Source organism: Passer domesticus, chromosome 4, assembly GCF_036417665.1.
Source record: "Passer domesticus isolate bPasDom1 chromosome 4, bPasDom1.hap1, whole genome shotgun sequence".
NCBI lineage: Eukaryota > Metazoa > Chordata > Aves > Passeriformes > Passeridae > Passer > Passer domesticus.
In genome coordinates, this window is record NC_087477.1 from 22,504,618 (window position 1) to 22,522,652 (window position 18,035).

Here is an 18,035-nt window from a genome sequence, read left to right on the forward strand (position 1 = left end):
TCTTAGAAAAATCCCTACTGAATTATATATTTATTACTATGGCTTCTCCAGTGTACTAAGGGTAGTATAATAACTTACATATTGGTGGGAAGGCAGAACGCTATTCTGGAAACTTGTGGCCAGATATGTGTTTTCAAATACATGAAAAATAAATTTCAAGAACTGTAAGCTGGGCATGACAAGAAATTCAGATATATTGTCATATTCTTTAGATGGAAAATTGAACCAGAAGAAAAGAAAGAAAAGGGAAAATTGGTAAGATATACTTTGTTCAGGTAGCATTAAAAAAGAGACATGATTCTGTTTTGCTTCACCACAGTTTTTCTTTGGGGCTCAGTGCCAATTTGCAAGTAGCATGTGGTCTGAGTGACAATCTTTTTAGCTCATTTCAGTGATCCTGGCTTTTTGATTATATAAATAATAGGGAAACTGCACGAATTCCTGCACTTCACATCCCACTCCAGCTCCCAAAGCTCCTTCCTCAGTAACTTGAAGAGCCTAACAGAAAACAGATGAGGATATTCAGTTACTCAGAGACATTATTTTAAGAAAGAAAATGAGCTGTGAGGTATCTCCTTCCCCTCCTCAAATTCAGGAAGTTTACTTTCGCGCCCACATAATAACAAAAGGGGAAATCTATACCAAAGTTACAATTTTGCTCTACAGCAAATGCCACAGCGTTAAAATATCATCTGAGAAATAGTATCCCCAACATGGGAGTTCAAAGATCAAAAAAGTGCTTACATTTTTAACAAGATTTGTATATTTTGACTGAGAAAATAAATTCCTTTGTAGGTATTATAACATGTGCCACATTCTTGTAAGTATTGTTTTCTGGTGAATTAATAATTACTTCATTAGAGATGATCAAAACACAAAGGTTATTAACCCATATTCTTTCTGTACTCCTACCAGCCTGTGCTGTGTGAAGCTTTAAGTGGATGTAGCTCTTATGTTTGTGCAGGAGAAAAAAGGCACCTAAATTGTCCCCCGAAGCAACCACAGAAAGAATTTTCACTGCCAAATGTATGTGGTAGTGCTCACTGGATTAAATAACCAAATAAATAAATGGGAAATACCTGTCCCTAACCAATCCCTCTTTGACTTAGAGGCATTTCATGTTATTTCATTCTTCTCTCTTTTCTCCCTGTTTTTTGTCCATTGTGGTAGGGCATTGGGGGAGAGAGAATATTTGAATTCTTAGTGAGGTTTTTCTGGTATCAATTTCCTTAGAAATGTGGAGAATTTTTTTTATTAGAAGGGAACTCTGCTATTTGAGTTCTCACAGGAAGATTCATAAATCAGGAGGGAAAATTCTATTACCTCCCTTAATTCAGGGGATACAACAACCACAGATATATAAAATACATGTAATTTCCGGTTAATGTGCTAATACAGTATGGTTGAAAGTAGCAGCATTTGCTGTGCACCTTTTCAGAAATAAGAGATTTATAAGAAATTACATAAGAAAAAAACTGTTCCTATCTACCTTATTTTATAACAATTTCCAAATAGAACTCATACATTGGAAGCAATACAATGGTATTGTTGCTTTCCCTGCCTGAAATAGTGTTTCATCATTCATCCATCTGCAGGGATTCTTCCAGATTTGGACAAAAGCAAGCAGGCTGAGTTCATAAAGCTACTATTACTCTGACATCACTTAGAAACTTAAGGTCCATTTTCGAAAGAGATGTGTGACATGCTCACACAACAGCATAAATTGGAATAATTGCCCCTGGGGCCCAAGGATCTGGGTTGGCTTAGCAGGAGAGGTTTGCAGACACTTTTTAAAGCCATCTTCATGGTTCTGTGTTCTTGCTGTTGCACTCTGCAGGGTATGTCACTGAATTTCTGAGGACATCTCCTGCATGTTGCAAAGCTCAGCTGCTCTCTGGTTAGTCCTCAAGCTATCCTTGTGGGTACAGAGCAGGGAGGGGAGCATTTGTGGGAACTGACTATAGGATTGTTAACACTTGCTTTTTCAACATTTCTCGGTATTCCAGTGGGAGAAAGCATAAATAGGAGCAGAACCAAGGCAAGCTAGTCAGACCGGAAAATACTGTTATTGTTGTTGACATGTACCTTGGTGTATTGGTGGGAATGTGGGAAGAAAAAAAAAAAAAAAAATAGTCTGGTAATACTGTAGTGAGTGCATATCCCAAACAATTTCTATCTTTTCAAAAGTCAAAGCACTTTGGCTGCCTAAGCATCTGAGACAATATTACCAATTATACTAAATCTCTGAGAATTAGAGGGCCTGGAAGAACTCTTTAATTACTTAAGAAAATACAGCTGACAGGAATTGAGAATGCTAAAGATGAGGAGCAATCATTAATTGCTAATTAATCCCTTGAGACTATTGGTTCAGATCCGAAGCAGAGACAGAAGTGTATTTCCTTTTTCATCCATCTCTTTCATCTATGTATAACCCATTGTAGTAATTTTGTAGTACCTTTCTCCTGACAATCCAAAGATAAAACTGAGAGATATAAGGTTTCACGTCTGCTGACAGCTTGTTTCCTTCCTCCTCACTCTCTGTGTTACCACTATTTGGGGGATCATCAAGACAGAGATGCTCACACATGCAACTTCTGTAATGTGTCAGTCATGAAACTATCTCAAAGGAAAATCACAACTGAAAAACTAGAAATCCTTTAAAGACGGTGACATTAAACAGAGATGACACCCAAAAGAATACAGAGCAAATCTATTGTGATTATTCATATGGAAAAGAGTACCATAGCTTACGAATGATTTTGCAAAAGCTGTGGTTTATAAAAATAGCTGGGTTCCTCTTGAAAACAATCAGACCCAGGTGTATGAGCATGTCAGCTTAAAAGTGAACACAGCCACACAGCCACAGAACCACAGAGAGTGAAAGCATACAGCTGACCATGAGCCTGCCTGTGCTTAAAGTCCTGGGCAGTGCCTGTAAGACATCATGCGCTACCAAAAACAATCAAATAAATTTTTAAAAAAAAGATGGAGGCTCAAAAAGGATGGAATTTTTAGTCATCACGAACCTATTCAAAGGTATTTAGCTTATCTTGACACATGGGTCCTTTATGTGACAGGCCAGATACGTTTTGACAGCACAGTGTTTAGAGGAAAAATACACTATGCAGTCATATACAAGTTACTTGCTGGACTGCACATTTCTGTATGCACAGCAAGGACAAGGAGAAGCCCCTTGGGTGACTGTATAACAGAACTTTGCAATTCCATAGCTGGGTTCATTACTTTGCACAGTATTCAGAAAAAAATAAATAGCCTCTGTCAGCATTGATGACAACATGGTTTCATAACAAACTTACTTTAGAACAATGAGTTTGTTGTGAGGCTTTTGAGCTTCCAATATCTGCTGTGCCTGGAATAATGTCTCCACAGCTAAGCATGGCACCAAGAAAAGCTGGGCCTAAGGACTGGGACTGTTTTGGATGTGCTTATAGGAGAAATCTGCCTATAGATTACTTGTGACAGTTCTTAGTCATGGAGGGAGAATATTATCTTCAGCAACTAAGCAGCTTTATTTCCCCAAGCTGGAAAAATGTAGTATAGAAAATGTCCAGGTTCCCTGTGAGGCAATGCTGGATTTGGTACTGAGAGAAATTTTTGAAAGTTTTGTCTTTCGAACCCTCTAGACAAGATCCCACATTAATGTTACTCCATGTGAAAGGAAAAGTAAAAGAATTTTCTTGTGAATTAATCATTATTAAAAGAAAAGGAACAAGTTAAATATTCATTTTTCAGAAGTGATGAAATATTTTTTCTGTCACAAGTCATGGACCTGTTCTGAGACCTGAAGTGTTCAACAGAGTCATAAACTGTCAGAAAATTCAGATAATGAGTAGCAAAAGCTTGAAGATAGTACAGAACTGCTCAAAGTAGTCAATCTAAAAGTGAGCTGTAAAAGACACTCCTTGATTTTAAGCAGCTCGATAATGGAAACAGACACCGAAGCAACATTCCTAAAACACATAAGAGCTCATAAACTTATCAACTACACAGTTAGCCTGGTGAGTTAATTCCTGGACAGGTGTGCCAGAGAAGGGAGAACCATCTCCCTGCTGTTTTATAGCTTCTGAAAGCAGAAGACTGGTATAGCATGAATCAAGGGGAAAAAAATCAAAAAATGAGAATGACATCGTTGGTGCATTAGGGAAAGTGGCAGGTTTTCTCAAAAGGTTTTTTTCAGCCTTCCATAATATGCAGTTTACAGTGGAGTCTGGCTGCAGAAGGGACTGTCAAAATCAAGGTCCTTATCTCTTTCAAATGGACACAACATCACCTGGCAGTTTTCTTACTGTCACACTTGGTCCTTTCCCAAGGTTTGAGTCATCTTGTGTTGTGGTACTCAGCTGTCATCACTCCACTTAAATGTGCCTGTCCCTGAGTGCTGCTGCTCCAAATGATGTGTTGCACTGCACAGCACTTTGAGGTTCTGCGGAGTATCCAGTGTGACATAAGAAAACATTTTATAAATGCATTTAAAATGAGCCTATTTGTGCTAAAGATGATGATTGCAGATTCTGCTACTCAGCCCACTCTATTCAGCCATGCATGAAGTATTAACTGTTTAAAATTTTTCTGTATTACTATGGTAACCCTCATTCTCCAGCAGTCTCTTTAAACAGCACACAGAAAGGCATTCATTTTCCAGGAAAGCTGCTGCTCCTGAGAGCTCTGAAATGCCCACCAAACTCCCATTACATATAATTTGACTCAAGAGCACACACCAGTTTAATCTGCAAAATTCATTTAGCTCATGACCTGGCCTATTATGCAAGTCCAAGTCTCACAGACGCCTACACTCAAATCATTGGGTTTACTGTGGTTACAGACTGAGAAATAACCCTGTTAAGCACTGTGTGGCTTTGCATAGGTGACTGAATGGCTCCCAGGTCTGATTTTACTCAAGATCATTGAAAACCATTTCCTCCTACATCCCAGCCCTGGAGCACAGGGCAGGAAGGGGAAGGGAGAGGAGAAACGCCATGTAAGGAGGATGGGATGAAGGAAGTGGAGAGTGTGCATCACCACAGCCCTTGTCTTGCCAAATGAATAGACAGCAGAACAATCTATGATCTTGAAATATCTGGATATTTGCTAGGTGTGAATCCTATGTAGAAATAAAGTACTTTAGGGTCCCTGAAACCAGCCAATGTCTAAATATAATAAACTGCAAAGCATCTCTCTGCAAGCTAGCATATGGTTTTCACAACTACCAGGTCTGCACCTCATCAGGGACCTGCAGCAGGTTAGGCTCTTGATGTTAGAGCAAAAATTCAAATGTTTTTTGCAAAACCAAAAGTTGCTTCTTAAACTCATGCAATTGCATTGAATGCTATGTAATAAATAGACAAAGATAAAGCTCCTGTCTACATCTCATGGATTTATTTTCCTGGAAAGTATGGTTCTTCATTGCTTCAGATACATGGAAAAGACTTTTTGTAAAGACTTTTCTCCTAAGCAATTCCTACATTAATGAGGAAAAATCTTGACAAAATAATGAATCTAGTCTCTCTTGCAAAGGATAAAGGAGAGTTATTTGTCAGTTACAAAGAATAAAACCATTCCTTTACCATAACTCACCATAACCTTTTTCTTAGGGATCTCATATATGCAATAAATCACAAAGCTAGTGCTCTCAGTGTCCTGTCTGAATTCTCTTCCCCACACTGTGGAGGTCCCTGAGTACTTGCTTTTTAATAAACATAACCTGAAAAAAATATTGTCAGTTCTTCCTCCTGCAGCTCAAAGAGGAATGGCACATTGAGCCCATCATGGGTTAGCTGTTAGAGAGTCATCTCTATCAGCTGGAAATGTTTCAGTCTCTTGTTTGAACTCAGTTTAAACTTGGAACAAGAAAGCAGAAGCCTGAAAGAACTGCAAAGGGGTGTTGTGTCTCTATGACTTTGGGAAACCATCATCAACAAGTCCAGACAGATGTGAGAACATTTTCATCAGTTCATTCCCAGATACTGCTGAGTGAGTAAAAAATCCCTCAATTTACATGGAATAAGCTACTTAAAAACATATCAACATAGTTCTCAGATATTAATAAATTTAAACAGCTTTGCCTGGACCAGATTTTCATTCACATGGAAAACTATTGCATCCAGGGATTTGTTTTGCCTTGTGAAAAAAATTATCCTCTTCCCAAGCAAAGCTGGTTGCTGTAGTTTCTTTCATCTTTCCATGTTTTCTTTTGTTCATAGTGATCTGAAAGTGGTGTCACTTTAATAAAGGGAAAGCACTGCAAGAAAAATGTGCTTCTTCTTTCAAATATTTTCATTATTAGCTATTATATGACCTAAAAAATGCTCACAAACATACTTTTGAAAGGATTAGGTACTTCAATAAAAAATGTCTTTAAAAATGCCCCAGTACTGCTATTTCAATAAATGACAGACAGGACTCTTATCACCTTGCCAAATACAAGCATATTTGAAAATCTGATTTGTTTTTCCTTAATGCTTTAAAATTCCATCAGCTGCAGCTCAGTCCCCACTGCCAGCCATGCTCTCTCAGCCATGCTCTCTTCAGCTTCTCTCTCCTAGGCCGAGGTTATCTAGGCTTTGCCTGTGCAAGACTCTTTCTGGAAATGGCAGTGCCACTGACTGAAGATCAGCTGTGCCACAGAGAGTTTGTGGCTTTTCTTGGTAGCCCAAGACCACTGTGGTGAGCAGCCTGCAAGGCTCTCACCCATGGGCGTTGTTTCCTAGGGAACCACACTAGGAAATGCCAATCCACTGGAACAAAAAACACAGTAGGGAGAAAGCACAAGGAAGGTTTAGTGTCCTCCTTAGCACCAACCTAGATTTCCAGGGATGTGGATTTTTCCTTGTAGAGGTCACATAGCTAACACCTTTTCCACATATGGCTGTTAATACCCACCACATCCTCACTTGAATCTCATCTGCTCCAGTCATATTTCTCAGCATCTTGCCCACAGGCTGATGGGCTTTTGATCAAAGCCAGCCATTAGAAATTATTATGCAAATTCACTCATCAGTGAATGTGCCTTGAATGACACTGAGAATTGCACCAGCCATGGCAGCCAAACCACCTTGAAGCCTGGCTAATGATGTGTAACCCCCCCCATTCACATTTCTCAAGGAAATCCACCCATTTTGAGATTGAAAAACTGAAATGGGGCAAGAAGTTGGCAGTGGGCTTAAAAGGGGAGGTTACAAATTGCATCAGTCCCAGGAAGCAATGAACTAAAATGCCTGTGTCCTAGGCTCCCAGTACTGCCCACTTTGACCCAGGAAACTGATTCCCATTACCAAGAAGATGCATTTACTTATTTTTGAACTGCAGAAGTCCTGCTCAAGTTACCTCATTCCCCTGCTCTCGGAACCCAGGACATCCCTCTGGATGCCCTGGATGGCTCAAAGCCCTGACAGGGGCTCAGTGACCCTGGCAGAAAGCCAAAGACACTTGGGAATTCGATCTCAACTCATGGAGCAAATTACCAACCTTATATGAAGAATTGCAAGTCACAAAAGTTTAAGTAGCATAGTAGTAGGAATCACAACGTGAAGGGAAAAATTGTGGAGCATGGTACAGGGGGTCTGGAATTCTGTACATGGGGGTCAGGGGTTCCAAGAAGGGGGGATTTGGACGTGCCCTGTCCTTCTTCTTTCTTCTCCCTGACATCCATGTTCAGGATGATGCTGGCATTCACAGACTGGTTTAGAGTAGAAAGCCACTGTCTAACATAGGTGATGGGTATTGGAACATTATTGTAAACATAGTATAGGTAGTTTTTGTATAAAAGACAGCACCAGCCCAAGAGGTGGGGAGTGTGCCTCAGACCGACCTGCAGAACAGACCTTGGCAGGCCAGACAGAAAATGTTTGAGATAAAGAAATAATAAACAACCTTGAGAACGTGAACCGAAGACTTCTCGACTCCTTCTTCAGCTGCCAGGTTGGGGAAAAGAGACTTTTAACAGAGACACACCTCGGGATCTTCCCAACCAGACCAGACCAGAGGAAATCCCGAGACCCTGCAAGACCAATCTGAGGAGTTTATTACAGCACCAGGGTTTTGCTGTTCAGATTTATTGGACATGCAAGAGCAGACAGGCAGACTCAAGATAGGAAATAGCATGCATCACCCACTCTCAAGTTTCCTCTCTACAGCTCCACTAAGTGTGGTTTTTGGCATGCACATTGGAAAAAAATATTTTCCATTAATAGTCTGGACTAGTGGATTAGACAAATACTCTGCCTTCCAAGAGTGGTGAGATCCAAAACATGTCTAATTTATTATAAATAGGACCCCAATGATCCACAGGACTTCCTGGATATTTGTATATGCATGTCATTTTATAGAGAAAGATACAGACATATGGTTTGCATTTTCCCTTAGCTAATTATTTTTTCAGAAATTTAGCATTAGAACTGATCAGAAAAAAACATCAGCAGAACCATGTTCTGTAGGGAAATACAAATGTCTTCAAATGGAAAAAAAAAATTATTAAATTCATCATCAAAACTTTTTTTTTTTCCCAAACCTTCACTCAGCTCCAGCAAAGGAGCAGGCATGCTCTATGACCTGCACCTCCAAAGGAAACTGTGTACACAGCAAACCCTCATGACTGCTGAAATGCTTGTGAGCAAGCAAGACACTGCAAATTATTCACAGAATTTATTCAGTAAGCATGAAGACATTGCCCAACCCCACAATGTGAATGAAAGCCACTTGTGAGCCAAGAAAGAGGCAAAAATCCTTACTAATTGTTATTTCAGCCCCTGTATCTGGACTAAAGGAATGCCTTGAGATTTGCATGCAACTCTATCCCTGCCTTTTTGTTAGCTGAATATTGCCATAAGGTGTATTTGCATCTTTAGAGCTTTAGCTAGGTCTTCCAGCATGTGTTTAGACTGCACATGAGACAAAGCATAAAAAGTCTGTCACCTTTCTTTAAGAGGCCATTATTGTGAGTCTTCTTTGCCAGATTTTAATCCAATCTGCCACTTTTGGCAAACTGAAATGTTAATATCGCTTTGATGCTCAGCTATGTTTTTGCCAAGCTGTATAAAATAACTTATGCTGGAAGCCTTGGTAGCAACTGTCTGTTGAATATTAGGATGTCCACATAAGATAGGAATAAAATCCTGCAGGTGAGGCTGTTTCAGATCATCTAATTTCTAAATGGGAAAAAAACCCAAACATAATATTAAGTATCGTGCAGCTTTGTAATTTGTCTGATAAAACTGCACATCAGTTCTTTAAACAGATGGAAAGAAAAAAATTGTTAAGATGCAACCACTGAAATAAAGCACAAAAACTGAGAAAAGTGACAGCACATACAACCAAAAAGTGGAGTGGAAGAGGGAGGTTAAGGCAGTTCCTTATGACAATATGAATGTTCTTAATGTCCAGATAGATTTGTCTTGAATGAGAAAGTCATTCCTGGAGAAAAGACACAGAATAGTGCTTTTAATATCTGTATACCAAAGCAAACTATACTGACATTTTTCCTCATAATGTAGCTGGATTTTTCTTGTAGCTGTTGTGATGATGTTGTAATATTAAAAATCATACAGATTACAACAATTGAAAGTCTGGTTGTTTATTTTTTTTCCCCGTTCAAACCAGATTCAAATTTGTCTTTATGGAGGGAAGAACTCTAACAATGTAGCTCTACTGACGTTTTTCACATGAAGGGAAAATCAAAATATTTTCTTCTCTGAAAAAAGCAAGTCTGATTTCTGGCAGGCTCACCAGCAAGTTGCTTTGTATTTATAATTACAAAGAAACTACATCATACCAAAAGTGTAGTATAAAAAATCTTTGTAGTTCATTTTCTGTATGGGTAGAAGATGCCCAATACAGGATCCCAAAACTGACGTTCAGAAAGTTTGTCTTTGAACCAGTTTTAAAATTTCAATTACCTTTTTTAAATTTCTCTTTTTTTCTGTCTCAATTAAAATATCTTTAAATAAAAAGGCATTATCTTTCCTTCTTGGTGATATTGAAAACTATGTGGAGATTTGCAGCTCAGGCTAGATGGTGGATTTTAAGGCATAGTAGCTCTGTGATTCAAGATAGGCCTAAGTAACAAACAAACTTAATTCTGAATTTGTTAATCTTCAAAGCAATGACAACACACAGACTGCACCCATTTCTCTGTTCCCAGATGAGCTTCAGACACTAGTCCTGCAGGATGAAGTCCCATTCTGCAAAATGGTGGCAGAAGGTCTTGAAGTATTTGGTTTATTACCTATTATTTGGATAAACTGGGCTGTAGTAAGGTGTGGAAGTGGCTTGGAAGTCTGCAGAAAGTTTGCTCTTTCATCTTGTAACAGTCCCACATGTGACATCTGTACATGACCAAAAGGCATCAAGTAACTGAGAGCAAGAGAAAACTTTCAGGAATTTATTTAGATCTTTGACTAAACAGAACTTTGTCAAACTTACCATTCCCTTTTTATTTGGCCCATCAAGACCTTTCTTAATAAATAACACTGTAATAAACAAGTTATATTCCAGATCTGGCTACACAGGCAACTCTAAATATCCGTTACATCCATCTGAATATGCAGCTAGGTTCTAAAAATGTGTTTATAAACAACTAATTTTAGATATTGCCTAAACATTTAGAACTGAAGTCTTTCTGAGCAGGAAATTCTGGGAGGTCAGTCCCTCGGCTTTCAAGATACTAATAAAGGAACAAATGGAAAGGATATAAAATAATTCCTACATTGTTTGAAACGAAAGATTAAATACTGATATGTGCCAGCATGGAAGCTCTATGTAGTCATAACTCCCAAATCAAGGGGTAAAGGAATAAGCAAAAAGATAGACAGACTAACTATTTGATTCAGACAAGGCTCCACAATTCTGATGCCTTTAAAAAGATTATCCAAATTTGTCTGAACTTCCTGATGCCTTTCTTTTTTCCTCTGCTTGTCTCTACTCGTATTCAATTTTATACATTCATTTTTAGGGGTTCAGATAACCCACCACTGACCAAACTTCCATAAAAAAATTTAACAGGCTTCCAAATACTAATGTCCCATGCTCCACAGTAAAGACACATAATTTAGTCATCTTATTTCATACTTAATTTGCGGGTTAAAATTTCATCAATGGATTAAAATGACATTTTCTCTCCACTAATTCCTGATATGCTTTACGTCCTTTAACATGGTAGCATCTGTTTGGTTTTCAGGTTTTAATCTGTCCCAGAAAATCTGTCATAATTCTCAATTTATTGCTGAATTATTGCACTGCTGAATCAAGGTCATGGCATGAAGATTTGGAGTAAAAATGTGCAGCTTCATCTTTTTTCCTTTTCTCTGAATAGCTGCTTTTGTCCTCTCTGGATAGACAGCATAGCTATGCTATACTATTCCATAAGGTTTTAATTATTCTTCCACAGAATTCTGACATTCCCCTGGGTTCCTCATGAAACTGCTTCATGCAATGTCAGGAATGTTGGGAGTTTTGCATCATTACTTCAAATGAAATGGAACAATTCTCAGCTAGAGAAAATGTGTACTGGAAAAGACAGAACAAATGCATTTGAACATACAGATTCTTCCCAACACGCCTGAACATTTCTTCTCAGCCTAAATGTGTCAATATATGTAAAACCATGTAAAGGAGTGTAAGGAAGGGAAGCACAAAAAGGGTAAATTTGGTGTGAAATAGCAAAGTTTATCTAAACAAGCTTCTTTCTTTCACTTTCTCCTCAAGCTAAGTATGTTACTTCTCATAAGAGTCCAACATAAGCTGAACTAGCCTAAAGAAATATTAATTTAATGGTCAGTCCTGCAAGAACAGGAATGCCTGCTTGGAAGTCTGAGCACTCAGAGGCAGAAAGAGTTAATCATCCTACAGGAACAGTGTAATATAAATTTGCCTATTTTTTACTTCTAATTAAAAAAAACCAAAAAACACAAAGACAACCTTAAAATATTAACATTAGCACCTTTGAGCTCTCTGCTACTATTGCCATATTACTTTAAGCACTGTAAATATAAGATACCTAGTTAAAACACTTTAGAACTATGGAAGTTTTACAAATAAACTTATAATATTCATATAATTGGCTTTTTTTTTCCAGTGCTATTCATTGAGATCCACTAATTGTTTCTGTGTTATTGTATTACATAGTCCTATCAGTGCCTTATAACAGCACTTACCAAATGCAATTCAAGACATTTTGCCCAGGAACAAACTATGCGCTCTCAGATTGTTTAAAGAACGGTTAAAAGTAAAGAAAAGGGGAAAAAAAATCACAACTTCTTTCCATAAGCCCTTGGTAGTGTTCAGAGATTTTGCAGTTGCTGTCTGCTATTGCTGTGGAAAGAATATTTAAGCCCCTTTTTCACTTCAGCTTTACAAAAGCAGCAATTAAGAAGAGAGAAGAAAAAGAAAGAAAGAAATCAGAATTGCAGCTAAAGTTGAGAAGCAAAGGGGGCAAAAAATGAAGAGATTCATAAGAGAAAAAGAAATAAAAGTGTAAAACTAAATGGAAAGTCATTCAAGTTTAAGAAAGTCAAAGCCTCTGAGAGCACAAAAGAAGTTTAAAAGTCCCTGACAAGAAAACTAAAAAACCCAATTCCTCCGCTTCAAATATTATTAAGAAAATATCCTTGAAAGTAGGTAACATTCATTATATGAGGTGTCCAGCCTTGGAGAAGTATTGTCCTGTCTTTGTAAAAGCAGTTCCTTTCTGAAATTTCTTTTCTTTTCTTTGTTTCTTGCTTTTCCGTGATTATCAGCAGCAAATAAGATATGTATCATTGGGAAGTATTGCATTAAGGAAGACCTCAATCCATCCTGACAATTTCTGTCCTGAATTCTTTTCCATGCTGGGCCATTCTTGAATTTGTGCACTCCTTAGACATTCATATAGAAGTGAGCAAGGGTCTTCAGACTCATATAGCAAATGTCAAATTCTTCCATGCTAAAGAAATGGAAATACAGTATTCTGCTTCTGAAGGAATAGTGCTGAGGGCTAAGTACCATATTTTATTTCAGATGCTGACATTTTCCCAGCATGTCAGATGTCTCAAAGAGTCATCAGTTCTCACTGGTTACTGAAGAGACAGTTGTGAAGATATTCAGAGCCTTTCAATAAAAAGGAATTCCTTCTCTGTCATCAAGTAATCTTTAGAAGCAATTTGGTCTAGATAGATACTTCCGTCCATTGACCTCCTGGGATAAGACAGACCCTATTTCCTCTCAGAAATATGTTTGAAATGTGAATTCCTCATTGAAGAGAAGCATATACAGACTTACAATTGAAACAGTTCTTCAGAGTCTGAAAGGCCTTTTCAGAGATTTGAAATATTGTAAAGGGAAATGCATTCTTAGTTAGGTCTTTCAACAAGGCTTCCTCAAAGAAACCTGATGCAAAAATTTCCTGAGAAAGAAATCTCAGAAGAATTGCAAACGGAATAGATTATTTCTACTCCAGGGATAAGAAAAGGCCTGATCTGTAAAGTATTTCAGTGATGAAGAAGGTCCTGATATTTATGTCTATTATTAGTTAAATTATTAATTAAACAGATAATTTAGAATCAAACTAACATCCCCTGGCACATAACTTGGTCTATGGACAGTGGACCACTTTCAAAGAACAGTACTTCTCTGGATGCCAGATGCCTGCTAAACCTGCTTATGGAAATGTATTGACCTAGGACAAAGACAAAACATGTTTTTCTGTGAGTCTGTCACAGCCAGGCAAGGTTTCCAATACATCAGTATGGTGACTCAGCTCTAGCCTAAGGAGCAAATTGTATGTCACAGGTAGAAAAGCTGGAGTCATAACAGGGCCAAGACAACCATCTTGCTGTGCTGACATACCTACTTTTCTCAGCTTGCTCATTAACAGGATACCAGCTTCATTCTGCTCTGTGATTCTAGAGCTCACTTGCTCAGAATTATTCTGCACCCCTGTGTAAACTTGTGCAGCTTATAGTCAAATGTCAGATTTTTTTCTGGAAGTTGAGGTAAACCCTGCACCATTTCACTTAGGTATACAGACAGTAGGGCACTTTGAGTCCCTACTTGTAGTTTTGCTCTTACACACTTTGTTTTTTCTCAAAAGCCAACAGTATTTCTTTATTTTCTGCCTGTCTTGCAGCTCTCACCCTCTTATATTATAGCCTCAAACCCCTCCAGAGAAGAATCAATGCAAGTTCTACCTTACTGTCAAGGGACACTTAGTCACAGAACAAGCCAAACTCTGGGAGAAGTGTGAAAATGAAGTCTGAAGGTGCTCTGAGATGGGAAGTGTTGAGCAGCTCATGAGCAGCATGCAGGTGGTGAGAGACTCTTCTCAGCACAACATGGCGTGAGCATTGCCAGCCCATAGGAATTAATGCAAAGAAAACTGAAATTATAACAAAAGTCACTTTTCCTCCCTCAATGACTTGAGCATTTAGATTGTGAAGCATAATCCTTCACAAACTCTCAGACCTGCACTTCCACAGGGCGGGAGTGTGCTTGTCACAGTTAGTTATCTGTCAAAGTACAGGCTGGGCACAGGGAAACTGGAGAAAAGCTGAACTGAGGAATGTTACTTGAGAAGTGCCCTGGTTTGTACTTGTGTTTCCACAGAGCTAGTTGACAGAGTTGTGCTAGAGTTCTGGTAAAGGAAAAACAGATGAGTTTTCAACTTGCAATCCATATGGTCATCACTTTCTCATACCCTTAATTAGAAAGCCTCTTGCCAGAAAATTAAAAAACTCTAAAAAACTTTGCTGCAAATGTACAATGCTTAAACCAGGTACATTAATAAGGCTTGATACCAGCTCTAGCAAGAAGCCCTGGTAAGCAATTAACTGTGAGACAGAGAGGAAGTCCCCTTATATGCATTAATTTACTCATAGTCCTGTTAGGTCCATTGACACTTTACTAAAAGCTGTGAATTGATTTCCTTGAACCATACAATAGGCTCTGTGCCCCAAATGTAAAAAAAATATAGATAACACATGATTTGTTCAAATTGTGTTAACCCTTAAGTCCTCAGGGCAACCAGAACTGAAGTTGCACATCAAGTTGAAGCCTTACGTGCTGCACTCTTTCTCACTTCAAAATATTTCTGTCTCTCTTTGGAAGGTGATTTAGAAATGCAGGAATCACTCCAGGAATTTAAATTGCATACCAAAAAGTCCAATAATTCTCTTGCTTCTTTAACAAGATTGAACATTTGATAAAATTGTGTAAAAGAATATATTATATTTGAGTTCTTCCTATAATTCCAGATAATAGTACATGGCCACAGTTAATTTGCCAGATTTGAATTGCATAAGGCACACATGAAATGAAAACTCCTGCTGAAATTAGTGGAAGTTTTATTTCAGGAAGGCTTGCTGGGATTCAAAATCCCTTAAGAGATTGAGTCCAAAGGACTCAGTTTCAAAACCCTCTTCACTCTTCAGATCAAGTTCCACTTTTTCTGAGTAAGGTTGAGACAAATAGTATTCAACACTTAGCACTTGTATGCCAAAAGATAGTTAATACCATGGAGAAAATAAGTAGCTAGGGCAAAAGGAATTATAGGCTAAGTACAAAAATAAGTACTGATGTTCTAACAGCATGATTCTGAATAAAGTACTCTCAGCAGAGTATTGAAACAAGAACAACAAAAGAACAAAGCAAACAAACAAAAAAAAATAAACCCAAACAAAGCAAAACAAAACAAAACAAAACAAAAAACAACCGGGAAAAAAACCCCACAAAAAAAACCAAAAAAAAACCAAAAAAAAAAAAAAACCCCACCAAACAAAATCAAGCTAAGTTCTGTTCTTGGGAGGGTTGTGGGTTTGGTTTTTTCCCAAATGACAAATATTAGACACCTTCTCATTTTTTCCTCATCCATCACTCACTATTCCTGCAAAGCAAACAAATTCTTTCTAATCCCCTGGTCCAGCACTCAGAAACACAAAGCTGTGATCTTTACTAGGCACAGCTTCAGGTAGGCCTCAAATCATGAGTCTTTTTTTCTACTTTTAGTTTTCTCAGAGGAGATGGATGACCTTTCCAGGCTTTCAGTGACAGCATATCCCTAGCCAAGCCAAGAGCAGAGCCCCCTTGGATCTACTAGCCCATACATCCAAATTTGGTCTTTTTCAAGTCTACCCCTACTTTGGCGACTCATTAAATAGTGTATTATTGTCTGATCTTGTGGAATATCAAACATGGCAGTATTTTAAAGGTACCAACAATACAACAGGAACTAACCAGAAACACTCAACTCAGAACTGGATTTGGGTTTTGAAAACCAACACACACTATAAGAGGTTAGATATTGGTCACATAGAGAGAAAGACATTTTAACAAAAATCAGGAATGTCTATGTCATGTAAGAAATACTGCTGTTCCCCTGACTGCAATGCCTTATGTTTTTTGTGACAAATCATGGAATCACTGAATGATTTGTGTTGGAAGGGACCTCAATGACCATCTAATTCTAATCCCCATGCAGGGACACTTTCAGTAAAGAAGGTGGCTCAAAGCACCTTCCAACCTGCCTTTGAACACTTCCAGGGATGGAGCATGTTGAAGAAGTCATTGAAACAAGAGCTTTTTGTCAATAAGGTGTCTTACCATCTAACAAAGATTATAGCTTTAGCACAATTTGGGTGGTGACTCTACTAATGAATGCTAAGTAAAAACTCATATCTTTCTTATTCATGGGTACTGCACTCAGCAATAAGTAATTGTCCTCAGGAAATTCCCTGTGAAAGTAACATCATAGAGAGATAGTTATTATATGGCATTCTATTAGTACAAGAACAAAATTGCTATTTACTGGACCCTAATGCAAGTAACATTAGGAATAAAAAATATCTCAGAAAAGAACAGTGTGGTACTCTGTTCTGATAGTATTACCCCTATATCAATGTGAAAGACAATTCTTAGGACAAATTAGCTTGCAATTACAGAAACACATAATTGCTTCTGAAGATGAATTTCTAATTAAATTTTACAGTCCATAGTGCTATACTAGACAATCACACAGTTTTTATTTACAAGCACCTACTACTGCCTATTTTCCCCTGATTTAGTATCTATTGATTCTAATTTAAGGCTATAAAACAAAATAAAATATTTATATTTCCACATTTTGTTAGGAGAATCATCCAGATAAATCACAAAGCAATGTTTATCAAGAAATTTTGATTCTGTAGAGCAATATTTTGACACCTTTGAATGCAATTATTGCTAAGCTGTGAAGCAACAACTAGATAGTACTAGACACACAGTAAAAACAACAACAACAAAAAAAGAGGTATTTGCCAGTTTATTAGAGTGCTTAAGAAAAATAATATTTGTGAACCCAAACAAAATCTTCTGCATTGCCTGTAATCTTAAGATATATATTTCCACATGCACCTGTAACTCAGAAAAATTGATTGGTTGAATTGACACTTCTAGGATACAGTTTGTGTTTCTTGGCATTCTAAACAATTTAAATCTGATGCAATTACCTTAAACCTGATTTATCTATTGCTTTGAATGTTTAATTACTTTCTTGCACACATTAAAATGAGTGGCTCTTTAGGGACTATTTAAAATGGGACACTCAATTTGAAATGTATGGCAGAACAATACATTTTTAAAGCTCATTAGTATTCCAGGTCTAGTCATAAATGGACTATACATTTAAATAACCAGTACATTTTTTAAAAAAATCAATGTCTGTCCCACAGCCCAATATTAGAAGTAGCCAATTAATAATGATTTTTTTTAATGTCAGATTTTTTTTTAGTACATTTTTCCAGTTCAGATACTGTCTGAATAAACCAACAGGACTATTACTGCTGTGCCTTATACCAACAGCAGGTAACACATTCAGGAGCAGACATTTGATTAGTCATTAATGAGAACCAGCTTGTAACATGTTGGAACCCAGGATGTTCCTCTGATTGCCCTGGAGGACTTGAGACCCTGGCAGGGGGCTCAGAGACCTTGGCACATCAAAGTCAAAGACACCTGTGCCTGTGATTTTAACCCATGGAAAAAATTACCAGCTTTGTATGAAGATGTACAAGCCA

The 18,035-nt window shown here is 37.8% G+C and overlaps 1 long non-coding RNA gene across 3 annotated transcripts in view; it reads left to right on the forward strand.

The window, feature by feature from the left end:
• Positions 1–18,035, forward strand: part of LOC135298700 (uncharacterized) — a 37,929-nt gene that overhangs the window by 15,928 nt on the left and 3,966 nt on the right. For 2 of the 3 annotated variants that reach the window (XR_010360749.1, XR_010360751.1), the window contains exon 3: positions 14,117–15,325. The exons of the other annotated variant lie outside the window; for it this stretch is intronic. This is a non-coding gene — a long non-coding RNA (uncharacterized LOC135298700). Of the gene's footprint in view, positions 1–14,116; positions 15,326–18,035 lie in introns of those variants that run through there. 3 annotated transcript variants of the gene reach the window in all.